We start from the raw sequence: 23,404 nt of genomic DNA, 5'->3' as shown, positions 1-23,404 counted from the left end.
TTGAAAGCATACTAGCTAACTAAAGGAAGCTCGCAGAACGGCTGCATGCATGGTATATGTTGGTATATCTCAAAACTCATACAGATGGTGATCCTGACGATCAGGAATGTTTCACCTGAGCTACAGGTAAATGGCTCGGGGAAGTAATTGCTTTTGATATGCGTATCAGAATGAGGACTTGAGTTGGAAAGACTCCTATTTTAAACATTGTGCCGTTAGATCAGATATAGTGAGTGCAGAATAATGCTCCCTCTTTATACAATACAGGCAGTCCACGGGTTACGTACGAGTTCCATTCCTGAGCCCGTCTTTAAGTCGAATTTGTACGGAAGTCAGAACAAGTACATCTGGTATTACTTAGGGTCAGTTAGTCAAACATTTGTCTTAGTATATAGTATATATTTTACCTTTCTATGCATATAAAACACTTAAGAAACGTATGTATTCCAATAATTAAACCACTGCATTGCTTAGTAATAATTGTAGCTTTCATCGGGTCAGGGTCTTTCACATGCTCCATTATTCTCACTTTATCCTTTAAAATTGTTCCGATCGTTGACCGACTGTAGCCTAACGCTTTTCCAATGACCGATGGCATTTCACCTCTTTCCAAATGCTTTATTATTTCCACTTTATTTTCAATCGCGATCGCTTCCCGTCAATGGAACAGAAACACTGCGGGCGGCGGGTCCTGACCTGCGCCGGCTCCTGAGGTCTGCTGGGTCCTAAGGACCACAGCACTGAATTCCCCGGGTCCTAAGGACCACAGCACTGAATTCCCCGGGTCCTAAACTGCACCGCACTGAGACAGGTTAAACGGGACAAGTGGGGGCTGTGCTGGGATTGGGTATTTGACCCTCCACAATATTCCGCGTAGGAATTTAAACTGGAGTTGGCAGTTTTTTTTACGATGTCGAGTTACGAGCTCGACAGCAACCTGGCACGGATGGTACGGGAGTCACTGGATCGGCATCAACTCAGCACAGGAGCTGTCTGTCACTAAATTGAACTCAGGAACCTCTGTTCTCTAGCCTGGTGCTGATCTGACTGCGCCACCAGCCGACCAGAACGGGGTGGGGGGGGGGGGTGGGGTGGGTCAGGGTGAATCTTACTAAGAAAAATTTAAGCAAATACAAAGTTAAACACTCAACACAGTGTCAACGGCAATGACTTAAAATGGTGGACGGCGTCACAATCTGACTTAAAATGGCGGACAGCGTTCTCCTTCCTCGGTTCATAAGTACGAGTTGTCCATAAGTTGGACGTTTGTAACTTGGGGACTACCTGTAACCTGGTGTTGCTACTAGTATTGAAGTTTTTTAAAATTTCCCCTACAGTTGAGAGTGCTGAATTGGGACAGTTTGTGCTTACACCTGTGTCATCAGAAACATAACAAAAAGGATCAAGAGTAGATCATACATCTTCCCAAGCTTGCACTGTCAATGGTTGATCTGCTGTTTGCCTCAGCCTTCAATATACACTCAGACCCCACATAATGCTACCCTGCAGAGTGCTGATTCATTACAACGTAGTTATTCAATTATTTTGAAATTTTAAAAAATGAGTAAAAACATACTAGACAATACTTGTACTTCTCAAGTGGCCACCATAACAGTAAACAATCAGCCAATGAGAGTGCTTTACGTATGCTCTGAGCTACTCACAGCCAGTCACATGTTAGTTCACGCTCTGTTTCCCCCGCGCATGTAAACGTTTTTGCTCCCTCACCAATTTATTCTATTTTTTTTCACCATAATGTCTGGAAAATGGCCTGCAACTTCCACTGAGGGTAGTACATCTAAGATGTCGAGGAAAAGTATTGGCATGGATGTGAAACTGCAAATGATAATGGTGTGAGGATGCTAATGATGGTGATGTTGAAGAGTTCCTGCATGGTGAGAGTCTTAATAACGAAGAGTTTCAAAAATCGGCAGAGCAGCACATCCTGCGTGAATCTGAGGACGTAGATGGAGAAGAGGAAACACCAGCAAGAAACCTCACCACAATAGAGGTCTTCGTGACATGATTTCCTGCTACTGAGAATTGCTTCTTGAGAGGAAGCTTGAGAAAAGGCGGTCAAATCTGGACGCCTACTTGAAGAAGCCAAAGTTAAAGGAGGGCACACAGCCTAATCCCTCCTCTAGGATGTAACTGCCACCCTCTTCCCTCCGCTACTTTTGCAATGTGTTGCTGCTCCATGGATGTACAGGTTAGGCCTATTTGCGTGTTTGTTACTCCACTAATTACTATGTATACATCAAATAGTATAGCATATATCTTGATGGTTATTGGTGAGTAGGTGCAACATGATAGTTCTGTTGATGACCCCTTCCTTTACTTTGCTGATGATTGAGCATAGGCTGATAGGGCAATAATTGGCTGGGTTGGACTTGTCCTGTTTCTTGTGTAATTTTCCACATTGCCAGGTAGATGCCGGTATAGTAGCTGTACTGGAACAGCTTGGCTAGTGGCACGGAAAGTTCTAGAGCCCAAGTCTTCAGGACTATTGCTGGGATTTTGTCTGGGCCCATAGCCTTCACAGTATCCAGTGCTTTCAGCAGTTTCTTGATATAATGTGGAGTGAATTGGATTGGCTACATACTGACATCCAGGATGCTGGGGACTTCTGGAGGAGGTCGAGCTGGATCATCTACTTGGCACTCTGACTGAAGGTAGTTGCAAATGCCCCAGCCTTATCTTTCGCACAGGTGTACTGGGCTCCTCTGTCATTGAGGGTGAGGATATTTGTGGAGCCTTCTCCTCCAGTGAATTGTTTGATTGTCCACCACCATTCATGGCTGGATGTGGCAGGACTGCAGAGCTTGGATCTGATCTGCTAGTTGTGGGACCACTTTAGCTCTATCACTTGCTGCTTATGGTGTTTGGCATGCAAGTAGTCCTGTGTTGTGGCTTTACCAGGGTGATGCCTCATATGGAGGTATGCCTGGTGGTTGTTGTCGGCATGCTTTCCTGCATTCTTCATTGAACCAGGGTTGATCCTGTGGTCTGGAGGTAATATTAGAGTGGGGGATATGTCAGGTCATGAGGTTAGACATTGTAGTTGAGTACAGTTCTGCTGCTGCTGATGGCCCACAATGCCTCATAGATACTCAGTTTTGGGCTACTAGATCTGTTTCAAATCTATCCCATTTAGCAAGGTGGTAGTGCCACACAACACGGTGGAGGGTTTCTTCAATGTGGAGATGGGATTTAGTCTCCACAAATACTGTGCGGTGGTCACTTCTACCAACGCTGTCGTGGACAGATGCTTCCACAGCAGGCAAGTTGGTGAGAAAGAGATTGTGTGTTTTTCCCTCTTGCTGGTTCCCTCACCACCTGCTATAGTCCCAGTCTAGTAGCACCCGACCAGCTTGGTCTGTAGTGGTGCTTTCAAACCACTCTTGGTGATGGGCATTGAAGTTCCCCACCCAGAGTACGTTTGGTGCCCTCGCCACCCTCAATGCCTCCTCCAAGTGCTGCTCAACATGGAGAAGTATTGTTTCATCAGCTGAGAGAGGGCAGTACGTGGTATTCAACAGGAAGTATGACTGTATGCTTACTGCTATTGTAATTATGTGCTATGTGTCTTGTGCTGTGTATGATTGTTGATACTGTGTAGGAACAGCTTGGCCCCAGAATAATGCTGTTTCGTTTGGCTATATTTATGGGCATTCATGTGTTGCTGAATGAGAACTAAACTTAAATGTGAACTTTCAGGATGTGATGACTGATGTTCACACCCAAGAGCTCATAGAATCTTTCATTCCTTTGGTTTGGGTTGATTCTCGGTTTGGGTTGTGAAAATGGTCGATAAAGTTTCACTCACAAGCTTGGCACTCAGCTGCATGGGTGTTCAGGCAAGAATTTTTAAAGTAGATGTTTAAGGGGAAGGAATTTATCTTGAGGTGAATCTTGCACATTGTTTGCCAAAATTGTCTCTTTTTGCTGACATGCTTCACCTTGCACCCCGGAGTGTGATAGCCCCAGTTATTTTGATCTGGACAGGAGCTGTTGGCTCACACCGCTCCATCAGGACATCCCTAAATGTCTGTCACCTGGCCCATCCATGGAGCCTTGAATGACATGCCAGGAAGGGAATGATCCTGGAAGCACAGCATGCTGCTCTGAGGTAAGTGATGGTAATTGTATATTTTCTATGCATAGCTTCTATTTTAATATGGAATATTAAAAGACAATTTTTCTTTTAACAATATTGATGTAGAAACAGTGAGATGACATTACATTCAGGTAATTTTTGACTGCACTGAACTTAATAGGCATGGCTTATAACGGCCTATTATATCAATTCCTTGGTCATACCTCTCAACCGGCTGATCTATCTCACTCCTATACACCACCTTGTCACCATCTGGGATTTTCGCAGTCAACAGTGGTGTCATTGGGGAATTTATAGATGATGTTTGTGCTGCGTCTAGCTGTACGGTTGTGGGCGTAGGGAGAGAAGAGCAGTGGGCTAAGCGTACATCCTTGAGGTGTGCCAGTGTTTATTATCAGTGAAGAGGAGATGTTAGTTCTGATCTGCACTGACTATGGTCTCCTGAGGAGGAAGTTAAGGGTCCATTTGCAGAGGAGATACAGAGGCCCAAAGTCTTTGATGACATACCAAATTTCCTCAAACTCCTAATGAAATATTGCCGCTAGCTTACCTTCTCGTAATTGCATCTATATGTTGGGCCTAGGAGGAGGTGTACAGGAGTAAGACAAATCAGCTGGTTGAGTGGTGTCACACCGACAGCCTTGCACTCAACATCAGTAAGAACAAGGAACTGCTTGTGGATGTCAGGAAGGGGAAGTTGAGGGAACACACACCAGTTCTTATCGAAGGGCCAGCACTGAAAAAGATGAGTAGTTTGGAGCAGAGGAGGATGAAAGGTGAATTAATAGTGGTGTTTAAGATGATAAGAGTCATTGATAGAGTGGACAGCCAGTGCCTTTTTCCTTAGTGTATGAATAGCTAAGTGAGTGGGCATGATTATAAGGTGATTGGAAGAAGTCAATCTATTATTCGTGTATATGACAAACAGCAGGGTTTCTAGCACTGACCCCCAGTCACACATATCAATCACAACAACAGCCCTCTGACTCACTCTTGATCTCCATTTTTGGATCCATTTTGGCAACTTGCCCTGGATTGCATGGACCTTAATCTTTTGGGCTAGTCTCCCATGTGGGACCTTGTTGAAAGATTTGCTGAAGTCCATGTAAACCACATCAGTATATTTTGTTAACCAGTCAAGATTCAGTCAGCTTGATCAGACATAATAGCCAGGCAGACCATCTCTGAAGTGATCATTAATCAGAATTTTTCCTGTAGAACTTCTCCTATAACTTTTTGCTTCATGCATAGATTGGCCTCTTTGTTCTTAATGGACTCTAATTTTGTCCTGGTTGTTTCCTGTTATCCTTATTAAAAACATTTTTCAGACATTCCTTAATCCTGTCTGCTAGTGATATTTTGCATCCTTATTTGCCTTTCTTATGACCTTTTTAAACATTACCCCACACTTCTTGTACTTCTGATATGTCTCCCTATTTCCATATCTGCTATGGTTCCCTGTTGCTTTTAGTTCCAAGTGTAGAGCACTAACATTGCTCCTTTAAAAAAGGGATGTGACGGTGATAAATGACCAGCACAGGTATAATCATTGCAGTGTCGCTGGTTCGTAATTTGGTGTGAACTGTATTTGGATGTTCTTATGAAAACTGTAATTGAAGAGTTTTTTGTGCTTATACAGTGGATGCTGAAAAGATTATTTCATTATAGGGATTCCAGAGGATGGAGCTAATATTTTTCACTTAACATGGACCCACATCGTGATCTCTGACTTATTATTCGTTATTTTGTAATGCGTTTGTCAGATCTGTAAGGTAAAGCTGTACTTGGAAGGGTAGTTGGGGAAAGCAAGAGTTTTGTTTCCTGACATCACTAGGGAATGGAAGGAGTTGAAAAGCAAGGTTTCATGAACCTCCAGAGGGGTCTGTTTGAGTGCTGTTGGTTGAGGGAAAGCTACTGGATTATTTACGGCTGAGAGCAAAAACTATTTTAGCAACTTGTTTGAAAGATGGCAACTCTGGCTGCAGCATAGTTGCTCTGAAGCGTGTACATGGGTTGATAGTCTGGTGCCAAATCACTCACAAAGAATCTCCAGAGCTGGCTCACTATGCGTAAATGACTATGAAATGTCCTTCTTCAAGGACATGCTCTTGTGCCTAACTGGCGCCTTCTCTATCATGCTTACTTGCTTCCCTAATGCAGGACCTTCATTGCAGAATGCCCTCCACTCTGAGCTTTGGATCCGTTGATCTTGAGGAGTTAGCCTGTTGTTGCAGTTGACTTGCATGCACCTCCCCTCCAGACTTCTGCCTTAATCGGGAGCTGCTTGCATTAATAAGTAGTTAAAATAACTTCCTGAGTGCTTTCTTTGAGCATCTGTCAAGTGACATTGAGTTAAGGCATTTGGTATTTGAAAATACAAAGATCAGAAATGGTTATTAAGGCAAGTCTTCGATGATAGTGGAGGGAGGGAATTTTGGGATGTAGGTCTTCAGCAACCAGTGACGTTGTTATCTGTGGAATGCATGGTGTCCAGAGATGGTCTGAGAAGCTCTCTTCTACATAGTTTGGAGAAGGTAGAGAGACCAGATATAGAGGAGTCTAATTAAATTCAAATCAATTAATTATTTTAATTTTGAAGTTTTGGGTGTTACTGCAGGCTGCAGTGAGTTTTGTGTGGGAAAATAGAGAAGTTCTCTAATTATGGATAGATTGGTGAAAGCCCATGTGAATCTTGGGCAAATCTAGTCCTTTGTTAGCAATGCCTTCACATTACAGCATCCTACTTGCCAAGGCAGATGATAGGCTTGTGGTCTATACACAAGTCCAGCTGCTGCTGTATTCTTTCGTGGCCAGATTAGACTGATACATACTGCTGGTGGCATCTACTAAAATGGGTGTGATTTGGGATTTGTAGTCTGATCCTTCCCCTGAGTTAAACAGTTACAAGGAGGGTTAATTCTGTATTTCGTTGACCTAGTGTTTTGCTTTAGTGGAAAACATGAGTTGGTACAGTGCTCTCGCGCTGTGAAGGTGGTTGTTGCTAAGTTTGGAAGGGGAATGCAAGGAAGTGAAAGGTCTGTGATCTGCTGCACTGTGGGACATAGAGTCATACATCAATACAACATGGATACAGGCCCTTTGGCCCAAACAGTCTATGCAAACCACATTGCCCACCCATCTAGTTCCAATTTCCCTTGAAGCTCTGTCTCTATATGTACCTATCCAAGTGCTGCTTAACTGATTCTATTGTACTGAGCTCAACCACATTCTTGACAGCTCATCCAGTGTGCTCACCACTGTTTGCATAGAGAAAGCCTGACCCTCAGATCCCTTTTGAATCTTTCCCTTTTACCATGATCTCATGCCCCCTGGTTTTAGACTTTGCTGTCCTGCGGAAGCGGATGTTACTGTCTATCTTATCTATGCCTCTCCTGTGTTTAAGCATTTCTATAAGGTCATCCCTTTGTTCTGCTGTTTTCCAAGAAGTAGAACTAGTCCGGCCAACTTCTCTTTATAACTCAGGCTCTCTAGTCACGACAACATCTTAAATTTCCTCTTCACTCTCTCCATTTTAATCACACCTTTCCTATAACAGGGTGACCAGAACTGTACGTGGAGAAGATGGAGGGAGCCTGCTGCATTTCTCTGACCTTTAGTGTTTATTGAGGAGATCATGGTTGCTTGAGAGATGAGAGAAACAAGTGGGGATGTTTTGGGGAGCATTTGTATGATCAGGGAGGGGGTATTTGTGGTCTTACCTAACTGAGTACCTCCTTGGGTTTTGTGGGAGTTTAGAGAAGAAATTGTGGAGGGTTTTGCATAGATATTTACTTTGTTCCTCACTGGTGAAGTTCCTGAAGACTGGAACATGTTCTGAAGAGTAGCAAAGACAAATCATGGAACTGCAAGCAAGTCATCTTGACACAAGTAGTGGGAAGATTACTGGAGGAAATTGAGGTACAGGATCTACCTGATTTGGATAGGCAGAGTCTGTTAGGAGGGGAGGAGTCACGATGGCTTTGTGTGTGGGGAGTTGAGTTTGACAAATATATTCTTTTTTTTGGAACAACTAACCAAAAAAGGCAGATGAGAGTAGGGTAGTGGATGTTCATATTTGGACTTTAGCAAGGTCTTTGCCAAGATCCTGCATAGTAGGCTGGTATGGAAGGCAAAGTTCCATGGAATCCAAGGGGAGCTAATTTGGATTCAAAACTGGCACAGAGGTAGCAAACAGGTGGTGTGGCTGAAGGCTTTCTCAGAATGGAAGCTGGTGGCTGGTTTGCTGCAGAGGATGGTGTTGGGATCCTTGTTATTTGTTATTTATATAAATAATTTGGATGCAAGTGCACATGGCTCGACCAGTAAGTTTCCAAAAGACATGAGTTAGGAGTTTCTCTTGATAGTTGAAGGTTATTGTTGATTTCTGTGGTCGACATGGAAGTGCTTGTGTCTTTGCTGTATTCTTTATGACTCTATGGTGCGGAAAAAAATGGAATCGCCCTGCACTGATCTGTCTCTGTCTTGTCAACGTGAGCCTCATGTTTAGAAAAAAATGCTTCCCTCCTGGTCTGAATCAATAGCAGCCCTTCTGGGGAAACAGCAGAAAATCTGGTAGTGTCGCTCCTGCTTTCATGTATGTCAGCAGGAGGTGAAGTGTCTAACTTCAGTCGTGCAATTACCCTTTAAATGTATTGCTATGGAATTAGCGTCTGGAAATGTGCAGGAGAGATAAACTTCTGGCTTTGTGCCCGAGCAAGGTTTCAGTTTGCCCCAGCATGGAATATCTATCTTAAAATTAGCCAAGCCTCCCTCTGAAGTCTTTTGGGTAAGCTAGCAAATGCCACACTGCCTACGCCTTCCAAGTCCTGGGGCCTCATTGGATGGTAATGTTAATGTAGTATTGCAGTTTTGAAGATCGAAGGGTACGTAAGAGATGTAAATGATGACATGATGACAACACTTGAATAATTTTTCCATGCCACTGTTCCAGTCCAGCTATTTGTAGTGGTCATTTGACATGTTTTTTCTATCTTGTGCCAATGCTTTATGTCTGTACTTGGCATTGTTCTGATTGGCACAGGCCTCAACACCCCGGTCCATCCCACTTTTTGGAAACAGTCGAACCTGTATAACAAGTAAACAAACAATTTGTTGCATTGTAGAAACTTGTAGGAACGTAGAGCTGTTCGGTGAAAATTGGATTAAGCTTCTGTTTATTTTAAATTTCTTCAACTTTGTGAAGGTTGGTGTAACGTCATGAATAAACGTATATGAAATGCATGTTTGTCTATAAATTTTCCTCGGATCCCTGTAAGTTTGGTAAAGTTTTATACAATTTGAATGCAGTGAGTTTAGAGCTAGCATTTTTGTGTGTCAATAATTGAAGCTTTCACACATAGACACATTGTATTTTTTTCTGTATTTCTTTTGATGTGGATTAGTGTGCCCAGTCTTTATCAATGCCCAGTACATTTTGTTCCAGCAATTAAATCTTTAATAAGGTTGTGTTATGTTATGAAAATTTCTGTGGACTATGGCAGTTGGCTACCTGGTGTTCAACAAAAGCCTGGTGCACCACAACCGGGTTACAAGTAAGTTAATAGGGTTGATCAGGAAATCTGAAGCACTAACAAGAATTGGGTTACAGGTTAGTGAAGCGGATGCTTCTTCTCTTTCCCCCATTTATAAGGCGTAATGATCAAACTCCCCATCATAAAACTTCTCTTGTTTATTAAAGGAAGGGTAACAAAGAGAATAGCAAGATTCCCAAGCTCCTAATCAATTCCAAACCGAAAGGCTTAGAATATACAAACAGCTCTAACCAGAATCTTTGGGTTAGTGCTCCAAATCCTGCAGTCCTCTGTTCCGTGAGTCACATGTAATGGGCAGGACATGTTTTTAAAGCATTATAGTGAGCCATATTGCATTAAGACAAGCTCGCGTGTTTTCCACCTATTTGTACATGCAAACAGAATTGTGCTTCTTGCTTGCTCATTGGTGCCTTGCATTGGAATCCAGTCTACTGGTTTGCTGCTACATAAGGATCTGAAAACATTAAATAGCCGATAGATCAACTTATAATTTTTGTCTAATTTAGATCTGCTCCATCTGCATTGTCATACGCGTACTTGAGCTATCGTTAATTGTAAAGTTGTTACTGAATTTTCCATGCTTTAAATTTCTATATGATTTAATATCAGGAGTATATTTAGTTCCACAGTTCCTATTCCCGAATGTCTGAAAATTGTGACAGATTCTTCTGAGGATCTTTATTGAATAACCTTCTATAAGAAAATGCCTTTTATCACCGCATGCCACTGGAAGATCTTTCCTTGCACTCCTGAGCTGTTTTTCTGCTCTGGCATGTGGCCACAGTGCCGCATGGTTCTATCACTTGTAGTTTCATTAAAACATGGATCTAATTTTCATGTCTGAGAGTGGTGGTGTCTACCACATGGACATGAGTTGCAGAGTCTTGGTAAATTTAAGTGGCAGCACATGAAGTGAGGAAGTAAAATTAAAATTATTAAGAAGGCAAGGAATTCGGAGATTCGCTTTTTGCAACTTCAGGGTTAAATTGGGTGGAGGAAGGAGATCTTGTTTGAGTCAGTGGGTTAAGACTTGCTTCAGGTAATGAAGAAAGATGATCACTGATGTCAATGACAATTACCTGTGTATGGAAACTTTGTACTGAGAAGGTAATTGAAACAAACATACAGTACTGTGCAAAACTCTTAGGCACAAGTAAAAAGAAATCAGTGAAGTAATGATGCTTTGAAAAATAATGAAATGAAAAGTTTTTAAATCAATATTTAAAAATTACTATAAAGAGCAATAAGTTTTTTTTTAAATAACTAAATCGAATCAATATTTGGTGTGACCACCTTTTACCTTTAAAACTGCAATTCCTTTTGGTACTCTGTTATGCAGCTTACGGTAATTAAAAAAAAACTTGACTGGTAGGTTGTTCCACGCATCTAGGAGTACGTGCCACACTTCTCCTTCAGGCTATGGCTGTCCTGCTTGCTTCTCTCTCATCAGGTAATCCCAGACAGCCTCAGCGCTGTGGTGTTCATACCATTTGAGATAATATAAGACATCTAGGGTGCCTAAGACTTTTGCACAGGATTGTACTTCTGAAACTGGTGAAGACAGAGAGCCAGGGGTTTAATCTAATGCCAGAGCTCTGAGCTCTTGATTCAGACTAACACTTCGCTTTACCATGTTGTTGCATTGTTAATGCCTTCAATCAAATGAGGCAGCAATTGTGACCCTATCTTCTTGATTTAGATTTTTTTTAAAAAAAGACCTTCCACTGATTTAGGAGGATCCTTCCGGCATCCTTGCTGGTATCTTTTGTGCTTTATGGGAGTGAATTCCAGTGCAGTTTGCGATAAAGCCAACTCTCTGTGATAGGACATTTTAACATCTGTTTATCTCAACTGTCTCACTGTGCTAATGTACAATGCCAGCAAGATCTCGGTTGTGTAGGAGCGGCCCTGGATTTGGGAAGCTGCACCTGTCAGTGCCCGGCAATCTGATAAAAAAGCTGGAGGAGGGAACATGGTTGTCATTGTATACTGAAGCCACCTTGAATGGGGATGACAGTGACTCACACCAGACCAGCAAATCAGCAGCTTGTATCTTTAATCTGACCGAAAACCATAAATTGCCCCGGGACCTGCTTGTTGTTTGTTTTTTGGGAGGAGGGGAATGGGAAACAGTTAATAGGCAATATGCTAGTCTATATCAGGTGACCCATTACCTGGCATGGGTTTACTCTCTGTTTAACTGTTAGTTAAATAAACTGTTGATTTGCCATTGAGGTACGAGTTAATAATAGCCATTTGGATATGGTAGTAAAGTTACAACTGGCACCCATGGAACTACAGTCAAAAAGAGTGTAAGCAAAATTAATTTATTTAGCAACAGTGTGGAGTAGGCCCTTCTGGGCGTTAGAGCCATGCTGCCCTAGCAACCCCTAACAACCCCGATTAACCCTGACCTAGTCATGGGGCAGTTTACAATGGCCGATTAATCTACCTGGTACTTCTTTGGACTGTGGGAGGGAACTGGAACACCTGAGGATAACCCACGCATTCCATGGGGAGGATGTACAGAATGGTGCCGGAATTGAACTCTGAACTCCAGGATGCCCCAAACTGGAATGGCATCGCGCTAACTGCTAAGTTACCAAGGTGTTTGCTGGTATATTCTGTGTTCAATGTCTTACCAAGACCAAGGAGATGGTGGTGGACTTTAGGAGATCTAGGCCTCATATGGAGCCAGTGATCATTAATGGAGAATGAGTGGAGCAGGTTAAGACCTACAAGTATCTGGGAGTACAGTTAGACGAGAAGCTAGACTGGACTGCCAACACAGATGCCTTGTGCAGGAAGGCACAGAGTCGACTGTACTTCCTTAGAAGGTTGGCGTCATTCAATGTCTGTAGTGAGATGCTGAAGATGTTCTATAGGTCAGTTGTGGAGAGCGCCCTCTTCTTTGTGGTGGCGTGTTGGGGAGGAAGCATTAAGAAGAGGGACGCCTCACGTCTTAATAAGCTGGTAAGGAAGGCGGGCTCTGTCGTGGGCAAAGTACTGGAGAGTTTAACATCGGTAGCTGAGCGAAGGGCGCTGAGTAGGCTACGGTCAATTATGGATAACTCTGAACATCCTCTACATAGCACCATCCAGAGACAGAGAAGCAGTTTCAGCGACAGGTTACTATCGATGCAATGCTCCTCAGACAGGATGAAGAGGTCAATACTCCCCAATGCCATTAGGCTTTACAATTCTACTGCCAGGACTTAAGAACTTTTTAAAAGCTATTATTAATGCTTTTTGAGATAGTGATTTAGATGCATATCATATTTTTTACTGAGTTAAGTATTGTATGTAATTAGTTTTGCTACAATAAGTGTATGGGACATTGGAAAAAAAAGTTGAATTTCCCCATGGGGATGAATAAAGTATCTATCTATCTACTAAATCAGTGGTTGAAAAACTTCATCTTGAATGCTTTTCACCATAGTTGTTGGAATCGGAGGTTTGATATTCTCAATTAAATTGGAGTTAATAAGCTGCCTTAGCCCACACAATGACTTTGCTGAATGACTTATAATAAAGGAGTGAAATTTGGTGCTGATAATGTACTAAATCATTAATTTCTGGTCTTAGTAAATTACTGTTGGAGTCATGCAGAGCGACTGACTATCTGACTGAGTATCTTCCTGTTTCTAACCTGTGGTAACAGCAAATTATAGAAATGTAAAATGTTCGCTTCCTATTTGCAGTCCAGAAGGGGGCCAATCAGCCACTTGAAAACAGAAGAGCAACCCCATTTGCCTTCCGTTTATCCCTGAAACCTCTCGTCTCACTTGTGTGCACCTGTGCTCCTGTGAGCTTTTGTGTCTCGTGCAAATAACTAGAGCAACCAGTTAACCTAGCAGCACATCTTAAGGACGTGGGAGGAATCTGCTTGTCTATTAGATACCTGCACAGTACTGGAGAGACCACGAAGTCTCCAGACAGACTGCATGAGAGTTCAGGAGTGGATCCGAGTCTCTGAACGGTGAGCAGCACCATTAACTGCTGTGTCACAGTGGCATTGCTTTCAGTGGCACCCAAATAAATGTTGACGTCTGGCTGTTCAGTTAGTGCCTGCAGCTTGCAGTGGGCAATCAACGCAGTGACAGCCTGTGTTTGATACTACCCTTGTGAATGCATTGTGTAAATAGCTTCTCCCTGAAGCATCGGAATAAAGAGGGCAGGTGACAAACCAGGGCTTTCTGGAGAACATCTGAAGGAGAAAAGGCATGGCAAGGTGGAGGTGTTTAACAGTGCAATTGCAGAACTGGTTTGACGACTAAAGGTGCATCCACAGTTACTGGAAGGTGAAACTTAAGAGTGACCGGGAAGGGAGGTAGTAGGGTTGTGGTTGCCATTGTTTGCGATGGAAGGCCAGAGTGGGCAGCCAGAAGTGCACTAGCTCGGTAAAGTCTCCAGATATAAATGAATGTTTCAGCAGCAGATGAGCCAAGGCAGAGATGGAGTTAAGCAACATTAAAATCATGGAATTTTTGGCCCATTCATCTGATTTTAACCCTTTTATTCTCCATGCTGTACCCATCGATGCTGACTCCTGTTTATGGATGGTCACCTTGTGACACAAACGAGCAGCATAAACTCCTCTCAAGTTGGATATGACACCGGGATGGCCTGTGCTAGGAAGAGGGATAGTTAGTAGCCTGTGGGTAGAATTGATGGCAATTAGTTGAAGATAGTAGCTTCAGTTTTCTTAATATTCATTTATAGGAAGCTTCCATTTGATGCTGGAGAGGTGGAGCTAGGTATTGCCAGTGTACTTCTGAGAACAGTTCGCATTTTCAGATGTTGATGGGTGGTGTATGAGGAAAACGGAAATGCCAGGGATCCTGGCAGGTTTGCTGGAGTCGCTGGGGAGGATTTAAACTAACTTGGCAGGATTCGCAGTGACAGAGCTGAGGAGGGACAGTTGATATACCAGAAGATGCAGTGTATAGTAAGACTTTAAAGAAGGACAGGCAGATAATAGGGCAAAATTGCGGTCAGTGGGATGAGTTAAAGTGTAACATTCGAGCAAAATCAAAAAGGATGATGAATACAGGTCTGAAGGTGTGATTTGAATGCACACAGTATACGGAATAAGGTAGATGATCTTATAGAGCAGTTCAAGATTGGCAGGCATGACGTTATGGGCATCACTGAGTCATATCAAAAGTATAGGCAGGTAGGTGGGGGGGGTGTGGCTCTTGGTTTAAAAAAAAAAGGAAATCAAATTAAATCCTTAGACATAGGATCAGAAGATGTAGTGTCCTTGTGGATAGAGTTAACTAGAGGGGATAATGGCCGAACAGCAGTGGCTGGAGTTTCTGGGAGCAATCCGGAAGGAGCAAGATAGATGTATCACAAAGATGAAGAAGTATTCTAAAGGGAGGACGAGGCAGCTGTGGCTGACATGGGAAGTCAGGCAGCATAAAAGCAAAAGAGAGGGCATATAATAGAGCAAAAATTAGTAGGAAGTTGGAGGATTGAGAAACCTGCAAAAGGCAACTAGAAAAAGTCATGAAAGAAAAGATGAAATATTAAGGTAAACTAACCAATAATATAGAAGAGGATACATTTTTCCAGATACAGAAGGACTAAAGGAAAGGCAAGACTAGCTATCGGACTGCTGGAAAATGATGCTGGAAAAGTAGGAATGGTGGGGGGGGGAACAAAGAAATGGTGGATGTATTTTGTATCAGTCTTCACTGTAGAAACGCTAACAGTACGCCAGAAATTCAAGAGTGTCGGGGCAGAAGTGAGTGTAGTTACTAAGGAGAAGAAGGTGTTTGAGAAGCTGAAAGGTCTGAAGGTAGGTAAGCCACCTGGTCCTGATTGACTACATCCCAGGGTTCTGAAAGAAGTAGTTGAAGAGATTGGGGAGGCATTAGTAATGATCTTTCAAGAATCACTGGATTCTAGCATGGTTCTGGAGGACTGGAAAATGTCAGTCCTCCCTTAAAGAAAGAAGAGGGTCAAAAAGAGAAGAAATTATAAGCCTGTTAGCCTGACTTCAGTTGGGATAATGTTGAAGTCCATTATTAAGGATGAAGTTTTGGGGTACTTTGAGGCACATGATAAAATAGGCTAAAGTTAGCGTAATTTCCTTAAGAGGAATTCTTGCTGACACCTTGGAATTCTTTGCGGAAATAACCAAGCAGGATAGACAAAGGAGAGTCAGTGGATGTTGTATTTGGATTTTCAAAAGACCTTTGACAAGGTGCTACACATGAGGCTGCTTAACAATATAAGAGCCTATAGTATTACAGGAAAGATACTAGCATCGATAGTAGATTGGCTGATTGACAGGAGGCAAAGAGTGTGAGTCCTTCATTCTGGTTAGCTGCCAATGACTAGTGGCGTTCTGCAGGAGTTGGTATTGGGACTGCTTCTTTTCACATTATATGTCAATGATTTGGATGATGGAATTCATGGCTTTGAGGGCAAGTTTGCAGATGATACAAAGATGGGTAGAGGGGCAGGTAGTGTGAGGGAGCAGGAAGTCTGCAGAAGGGCAGACAGGTTTTTGAGAATGGGCAAAGAAGTGGCAGATGAAATATAGTGTAGGCAAGTGTATGGTCATGTACTTTGGTTTAAAAAAAACTGCAGACTGTTTTCTAAATGGGGAGAAAATTGAACTATCAGAGATGCAAAGGGACATACGAGTCCTCGTGCATGATTCCCTAAAGGTTATCTTGCAGGTTGAGTCAGTGGTAGAGAAGGCAAATGCAATCTTAGCAATTATTTCAAGAGTTCCAGAATATAAAAGTAAGGATATAATACTGACACTTTAAGGCAATGACCAGACCACATTTATGAGCAGTTTTGGGCCCCTTTTCTAAGAAAAGATGTGCTGGCATTGGGGAGCATCCAGAGGAGATTTGTGAGAATGACTCCAGGAATGAAAGGGTTAACTAATGAGCATTTCAGAATGGTGGGGGCGGGGGGGGGGGGAATCTTATTGAAGCCTACTGAATACTGAAAGGCCTAGATAGTGTCAATGTGGGGAGGATATTTCCTATAGTAGGTGGGTCTAGGACCAGATGGCACAGCCTTGGGATAGAGAGATATCCATTTAGAACAGAGATGATGAATTTCTTTAGCCAGCGGGTACTGAATCTTGAATCCATTGCCAAGAATGGATATGGAGGCCAAGCCATTGGGTACATTTAAAGCAAAGGTTGATAAGTTCTTGATTAGTCAGGGCGTCAAAGGTTGTGGGGAGAAGGCAGGAAAATGGGGTTAATATCAGCCATGATGCAATGTGGAGCAGACTTGATGGGCTGAGTGGCCTAATTCTGCTCCTCTATGTTTTACAGTCTTATGAACAAAGCCTAGGCAATTGGGAGAAGGCAGATAAGCTATTGCACGTACTTGTGCTGTAGATGGCTGGATAGGTAAGAAAGGAAGCAGTAAGAAAGGAGTTTGTTCCTCATGGCTGCTTAGCACTGAAAAGGCGTTGGAGAAAGGTATCGATGAAGGTTTTAAAAGTTGGGAGGAATAAGGAGAGGTTTGTCTTTGATATAATTAATAGTGTTTTGGAACTGTTGCAGTAATTTGGCAAATGGCAACAGGCCATACTTAATTGTATCAGGATTGAATGGCAAGTAATGTCTTTGCTTGCATAATCCCATGATATTTGAATTTGTGTGTTGCCATATACAAGAATTGAGATTTGAGGAACACTGATCTAAGTGATCATAATCTACCTGGATTGAAAGTAAGACAGTTGTATTGACAGGATCGTTTATCTTTTCGTAGACTGTGTTCTGATGGGAGGATACCAGGGAGCATTTTGGTAAGTGTTTGGTATTTTTCCCTATCCTATCATATTATTCCAGTTTGGAAATGCAATACATTTTAAACTGGTCATAGTGATAAGTTGTGTGGTAAGGCACTGGAGTTGCTGAGTGTAGGGGGCTCCTTTCTAAACTGTTGAATTATTAAGTTGTACAAACTTGGCCTATTCCACATTACTAGGTCCAAAGTAAATGAGACAAGTAAGGAAGCATCAGGTAATTATGCTTCAGGTAAAAATGCCAGTTTTAAGGTAATTACGATGGACAAAGCCATGACAAAGTCAACTTCACTCCAGATTTTTGAAGTTCTGGCAATAAAACTAGGGAAGATAATATGGGCAACAATATCGGCAAATGACAATGTAGAGTAACAATGCGAAGCATTTAAATGTATTTAAATAGGGGAATATGTTCTGCTGGAAGGAAAGCACAAAGTAGGTGCTAGTAAGACTAAGGATGATTGAAAGTATAAGGGGACGTTTGAAGGGAAGAAGAAAGACATCAGTCAAGTGGTTAAACGGCAAATGTGTCCGTGATAAAGTAAAACTACAAAGTTATGAGTAAAATTTCTTAGGAACTGTGAAACTAAATGGTCAAATAATACAAAACAAATTTCAAATGAAGGAAGATGGGAATAGGTTAATATTTTGTTGGAAGACTGGGAAGATGACTTTATAAATGCATTGCTGTGGCTGGTATATTGTGTGCATTTCTGGCCATCTAACTTTATAAAGGAAGGATATTATTTAGCTGGGAACAAAGATGTAGCAAAGATTCACAAGGATGTTGCTGAGACTAGGAGACTTGAGTTATAAGGAAGGACTGGGTGGACTGGGACTGTTTACCCTTGGGCCTAGGAAGCTGTGGAGTAACCTTTTATAAAAGTTCATAAACTTATGAGTGGCATGGAGAAGGTGAAGGGGGTCTAAAACCAAGAGGTTGAAGGTGAGAGGAGAAAGATCTGAAGGGGAAATTTTCACACAGAAGATGGTGAGTATATGGAACAAGCTGGCAGAAGAGGTAGAGGAGGGTGTTATCACCATGTTTAAAAGAATTTGATAGGTACATGCATAGAGAAGGTTTAGAGAGAGATGGAACATTACTGGTTTTATTACTGGAGTGATAAGATAGCAAAGTAGGAAAGTCTCTATTGACCTTGGTTAGAGGGAGAGCTCTTAGTATGCTCTTTGTAAGATAATGGAATCCAGTTAATTGGGTTATTGCTTAGTCGGGGCACCGCTTATTTGGGACAACTCTTACAGAGCAAAAGCTAATTGAAAATAGCTGGGATTCTCTTTGTTTATTTGGGATACAATGCCACCTGATTGGGGAAGGAGTCTGTTGCTGAGCAGCTTCGAGCTGGTGTCTGACACTTGCATTTGTGTGGAAATTAGACACTACACTGTGCTTAGAGTGGTCAGATTTTAAATACAGTCTGTTGCACATGCTTGTGTTCAAAATAAATATTGATGTTTGTCATTGGTAGTTGTTGAGAAATGATCAGTAAGACAATTAAAACTGTTTTGCTCACTGCCGTTTCAAGCATTCAGGCTTTGAGATGCCAGAAACAGCCGGGAGTGAAAATGATATGATTTCACTACTTCAGTATGTTAGGAACTACAGTACAAAGAACTTGAAGTTAGTGACTATCTTTTTGGTTGATAGAATTAAGATGAAGATTTGGAGGATGCAATCATCACTAGCATTGTATGAAGGCAATACATTATCTACACTAGGTGTCTGTACTGATTTTCTTCATTTACATTCAATAAAAAAATGCATACATTGGATGAATTCCTCTGTTGATGACTCATAGGAAGTAGTCCTGTTTTACACTACCATAGTAGTATTGATAGTTTTCTAATTTGTTACTCAGTTAAATGGTAGTTTGGCATTTTCATACATTTTTAATTTTCTTTGAAACTTTTGATACTTGGGAGTAGCTGCTTAATTGGGCCAAAATGTACTGATGTATCCCAATTAACCCGAGTCCACAATATATAAAGCATTTAGAAGCAACGGAATAGATGAAGGCAAGATTACATAGAAAATATTGAAGAGTCTGCGTGTGAGGAACGGATAAGTGTGTTTCTTATAGTGTGGATGCAAAATGCTTCCATGTGCTTGATTTTAACCAGAGGCCATTGATCTGTGATGCTCACCATGTAGTCAGTAGTACTTCTTAGCCTTATATCCTTCGTATCATCTGCCATAGAACCATGGAACATTACAGCACAGAAACAGGCCTTTTGGCCCTTCTTGGCTGTGCCGAGCCATTTTTCTGCCATTTTGTCTTGATCCATAAAGACTTCGCTGTACTATCATGGGTCAAGCTCCTGGAATTCCTTATCTAAAAAAGATTGCAGGAGCAAGTTGCAATTTAGGGTGGTATTTTGTGTCAACCCTTTGTGCAATGGACCAAGACATTTCCCTGCAATAGCTGTGAGAGAAACCTGGGTAGTACAGGGGCTGTAATACTATATGCCATTTGGACCATCGAGTCTGCTCTGCAATTCCACTATGACTGGTTTATTTCCCCTCCCTGCCTCATTCTCCTGCCTTCTCCCCGTAACCTTTGACACCCTTGTTAATCAAGAACCAATTAATCTCCGCTTTAAACATACCCAAAAATGACTTTGCCTCCACAGCTGTCTGTGACAATGACTTCCACAGTTTCATCACCCTCTGGCTAAGAAATTTTATTATTTTTGTTTCAAAGGGATGTCCTCGTATCCTAAAGGATGCTATTCAGCTGATGCCACCCATTAGAGTGGTACAGTGAACCCTCTTTTTATCCTTTAAGCTAAGGATGCTGATTTTAAATTTGTCCAGGATTTTTGAGTTAAAAGTTCTTATAGTCAATCTGTGCTTGTGCCAGGGTTTGTGGATTTTTGTGGAATTTAGTTTTGAGTAATTGCGTGTCTGCAGTTCGTATGCCAGAAGTGGGGGCAGGAAATATTTGGGATTTTCTTCTGCCATGTTACTCTGAACTTTCAAATTCTCCCAGCCTGTCTACTGCTGCTGAGTCCCACCTGTCCTTAAACTAACTGGCGTGGAGTTTAGGCACCAACGTAGGAGCTGAAATCTCTAGCGATATCATAGTGGCCCAGCTCACAGAACCCAGCAACCTAGGTTCAGTGCTGACATTGCGTATTCCTTGTGTGTAATTGTATTAAATGCAACGAAATGCTTGCAGTAACATGTTTGTTCTGGTGTGTTTAGACAGCTTCATTTTAGTTAACTTTTAATTATAATTAGGCATTCATTTCAAGGAGCAAAGGAAATCTTATCCAGTGATTATTGTTGAAGGGAATTCAATAAGCAAACTTCTTGAGGTATATTTAGACCTTGGTAAATTTTACCTAAAGTAAATGCTTCCAGCTGTGGAAAAACTCCAGTCAAGTGCAGTGCCTCTGTCTCTACTCATTATTGTTCCTTCTCGGAAATTGAGCAAATCGAGTCCTGTGTTTGCCCCATGTCCTCTTTATCCTCATCTGATGTGAAAGCACATTATGTGCTCTTATGTTTTAGATTTCGTACATTAGGCCTCAAGGTCGGCCAGATAAAACCCATGTGTGCTATCACAGGCAGGGTGCTTGGGAATAGTTCAGTGTGAGCTTTATCTTTGTTTTTGAATGATTACCGTAGTTCTCCAGCCAATTAATCTTGTAAGTGCTACTGTAAACTGGGAGGAGCTCATCAATAATTTGTGGCGATTCACCTGATTATTTTCTTGCCTGCCATGGTAAATTGCCAGTGGGTAACTGAATAAAAATGGAATTTGCTTTAAAGTATCTTCATTTGTTTGTTTTTATTCTCTCTAAATCAGGGAGTAAAATTCAGTGTCGCTGGTGCAAAATCAAGATCAGTTAAAAGGTGAAGTGAAAATTAAAATTTAAGGATGAAAAGAAATCCTCATGTCAGCCAAGATTGTATTGGGCAAGTGGATACATCATGAATGGTGAATCAGTTTTGGTTTAAGGCATGAAAATGAAACACACTATTTCGGCAAATGTTTATGCAGAGGAACTTTTTGTAAGAGTAATGTAGATTTTGCAATATATAAACGTCTGAAAGAATGATACAGAGGCTAAGTAAAGAAAGAAAATCTTTCATTTAAGTCGAAACTTCCATGGCATGTGTATTTCAAAGCACTTCAGTGCAGTTTACTGTTTTGAAGTGCTGTGGTGTTGGGAAGTTAAGAGTTTGCAGCAGCTGGGGGCACATAGGTCATGATGAGATTGAAGGTGAAGCTTCTGTTTCAGACCTAATTCATGATCTGATTGTGAATTAGACCAGTTTTGAATGTGTGCTCTCCACTCTGTCTTTTTATTTAAGAATTGGTTATCAGGTAAATGGGGAAATGAGGTGGATTTGCCTCTTTGGGGCTGTTTTTGCCTCATGACCTCAGGTTCCTGCCAACATTGACCAGTTGGCTGGGATTACTAGTTCAGATGTAGCAACTTTTCTCTCTAGCCACATCTGTGCAATTTTGTTAGCGTTGGCTAGTTAAACACTGCCAGGACAGATATAGAGATACAAACATTGACACCAGTGTTCCAGCCCAGCAACACTGTCCTGTGTCCAACATTTGGCTACTATGCAAACTCAGCAAGTCAGCTGGGGTCAGAAACAGAATTAATGTTTCTGGTCAATGACCTTCCATCAGGGTTGGTGGAAGTTAGAAGTTAGTCAGTTTCTTAAGTTGCAGAGAATGAAGGGTGGAGGCGAGAGAACAGAAAGGAACGTTAGTGATGAGCTGCGGGTATCAGGTGAAAGGTGGGTAAGGCTGTAAATGACGAGGTTCACCTGGGGGAGGTGTTAATGTTTCTGGAAGGACAGAATCAGAATCGGGTTTAATAACACTGGCATATGTCATGAAATGTGTTGTTTTGCAGCAGTAGTACATTGAAATGTATAATAATAAAAAGAACAGAATTATATGTTAAGTACTAAAAAAAAAGAGCAAAAAATGGTGAGGTGGTGTGCTTGGGTTCATTGTCCATATGGAAATCTGACAGTGGAGATGAAGAAACTGTTCCTGAAATATTGGATGTGTGTTTTCAGGCTCCTGTACCACCTCCTTGATAGTAGCAATGAGAATGCTGAAGGAAATTGAGCCATGGAACATGCCGTACGCATTCATAGATTTTGAAAATAGAATAAGTTGCAGGAGAATTACCCGTTTTGATTTGGGTGAAATGTTGAATATTTCCAGCATTGTAATTCTGTAATGTGTAATTTGTTTGGCTCCTATGGCTTCACTTGCTTAGATTGTATTATTCTCTGGAATTTATCCAAATGAATTTTTATCATTTATAAAATATACTCCTTCAGTTAACTGATGGTGTTACTGGTGGTGCAGTGGTGCTAACAGGGCTCTTCCCGAGATGTTTTCAATCTGTCTAGCTACCAGTGAGGACTGCTCACAGCTTTAGGATTTAGATTTGTGTTGCTTTATCTTTTAGCAAATTTCTGTTAACTGTTTTAAGAAGTTTGCTGAAGTCAGATGTATACAGGTATGTATTATTATAAACAACCCCTGTGCTAGGGCAGTTCAAGTAACAGAAGTAACAAATCACTACCCAAAATTTTGAGACACAGAATGAAGTTCACTTTCAGTGTATTTATTAACTTTCTTGGTTTATCCATGTTGCATTTGAGTAAAGGAATGACATTGGCTATTCTTCAGTAGTCCAGCACCTTACCCATGGCTAAAGAGACTGTAAAGATCTTTGTACCAGAAATCTCCTTCCTTGTTTGACTAAGAGCCCTGGGATTGATCCCATCTGGGCCTGGGGACTTGTCTGTTGTAATGTTATTTTTTTCCCAAGATGTCTAATACCACCTCCTTTAATATCAACATGCTCTGGAGTCTAGAGCAGGGGCTTCCAACCACCTTGATGCCATGGACCAATACCCCTAAGCAAGGGGTCCCTGGACCC

General features: G+C 41.7%; 1 protein-coding gene across 5 annotated transcripts in view; it reads left to right on the top strand.

Annotated features, from left to right (window-relative positions):
- The window catches only part of LOC140726877 (high affinity cationic amino acid transporter 1-like), a 70,083-nt gene that overhangs the window by 4,342 nt on the left and 42,337 nt on the right, over positions 1-23,404 (top strand). Inside the window, exon 1 of one of the 5 annotated variants that reach the window (XM_073043837.1) lies at positions 9,221-9,320. The exons of the other annotated variants lie outside the window; for them this stretch is intronic. The gene's annotated coding sequence lies outside the window, so the exon portion shown is untranslated. Of the gene's footprint in view, positions 1-9,220; positions 9,321-23,404 lie in introns of those variants that run through there. 5 annotated transcript variants of the gene reach the window in all.

This window comes from Hemitrygon akajei, chromosome 4 (assembly GCF_048418815.1).
Source record: "Hemitrygon akajei chromosome 4, sHemAka1.3, whole genome shotgun sequence".
Lineage (NCBI taxonomy): Eukaryota > Metazoa > Chordata > Chondrichthyes > Myliobatiformes > Dasyatidae > Hemitrygon > Hemitrygon akajei.
The sequence above is the reverse complement of the archived record's forward strand: the minus strand, read 5'-3'. Positions and strand labels throughout refer to the sequence as shown.